This window comes from Phaethon lepturus, unplaced genomic scaffold (genome assembly GCF_000687285.1).
Source record: "Phaethon lepturus isolate BGI_N335 unplaced genomic scaffold, ASM68728v1 scaffold16431, whole genome shotgun sequence".
Classification (NCBI taxonomy): domain Eukaryota; kingdom Metazoa; phylum Chordata; class Aves; order Phaethontiformes; family Phaethontidae; genus Phaethon; species Phaethon lepturus.
In genome coordinates, this window is record NW_010515680.1 from 1,720 (window position 1) to 3,382 (window position 1,663).

The window sequence follows — 1,663 nt, forward strand, 5'->3', positions numbered from 1 at the left end:
GCCACGGAGAGGAGAGTTTCGCATTTCCCCACCACCAGCTCCTCCGTTTCCACAACAGCCACCAAGGGTGAAGGGAGGACGCTCAGGTCTCTGACAGCCGGCACGAGGCTGGCCGATGCAGCAGAGTTTTCCACCTCTGGTACCGAAATCACCAGCTCTTCAGACCAGACCCGGTCCCCTGGGATGTCTCTGGGAAGCCGGGGCGGTGGTGGCCGAGGTGCCACAGACCCATTGCTCATGGGCTCGCCGTCTGCTTCGGAAAGTGCTTCCACGAGTAAGTTTTGATAGCTATAGCTGTATAACCGAGGCTGGCCGATGCAGCAGAGTTTTCCACCTCTGGTACCGAAATCACCAGCTCTTCAGACCAGACCCGGTCCCCTGGGATGTCTCTGGGAAGCCGGGGCGGTGGTGGCCGAGGTGCCACAGACCCATTGCTCATGGGCTCGCCGTCTGCTTCGGAAAGTGCTTCCACGAGTAAGTTTTGATAGCTATAGCTGTATAACTCAGAACATTATTTAAAGACTCTTTATAAACAAAATACATCCTTTTTATTTTAAAGAAAGGAGGAATAATATTGTATTTGGCACATTCTGTACGTTTAAAAACATTTCACAGAAATGAAAGTATGGATAAATATTATTCTTGTTGGAAGAGGAGGGTAGATTTTCCTTGCAAAATTTTCAGTTGAATTTTGCAAGCAATAACTTCAGGAGTTCCTATATAGAGAGACTATTTTTTTCTCTGTCTTAATGAGTTCCCAGTATTAAATATTTCCGTACTGAATATTCACACGTGCATTGTCTGTCTACTGATAATGGGACGGAGCTTACCCAGCTGTTTTCATTTATATGTGTGCAGTTTTATGTTTCTTTTCTCCTTTTTTTAGCCTTTAGCTGCAGTTACGAACCCAAGAGCATCCCAGCTGCGGAAGAGGTGACGCTGCACTCGGACGCCCGCGGTGCTGACATGCCCAGCGTGGCAGCGGGGTCCCCCACAAACGGCTGCACAGCTGGGGTGGCAAGGGGCTCTGCCACCAGCACCGACCCCACCAGCTTTTTGGGGGGCACCTCCTCCTCCTCGGGGGCTGGGGCACACCATCCTAATGGCTCACAGGAAGCCACCCATCTCCCAGTGCCTTCCGGGGAACCCTTGCTCACAGGCTCCCTCCCTGCCTCTGAAAGCACTGTCAGAGGTAAATTTGTTAGTCTGAAAGTTGGCTGCTTTGGGGCTGGATGAGATTTTGCATCCCTGTGCTGGTTTTCTTTAGATACGGCCACCAGTTGCTATCGGATACATGGATATTTTTATTACTGGCCGCACTGGGCTGGCAGCGGGGCTAGTGGGAAGGGTGGGATTAGATCTCCCAGCTTTTGGGAGAAAAAGCGAAAAACATCAGTGTCCTCACTGCTGATGAAACTCCCATGCTGGGAAAAGCGGCCGTCGGTTAGAAATACGTCCCCAGCGCTGCCAGCTGGGAGAGCCCCGGGGCAGCACGGCTGCTAAACACGGGGTGAGTCAGGCTGGGTCAGGTGCCAGGCTGGGGTGCCAGGATATTTGTGAGCCTGTGGCCGGCTCTGCGTGGCCCTGGGTGCCGTGGGGAGGGTCTCGGCCCCACGGCCGTGCCGTCAGACCGGCACGGCTGAAACGGCAGGGTGGGCCCCCG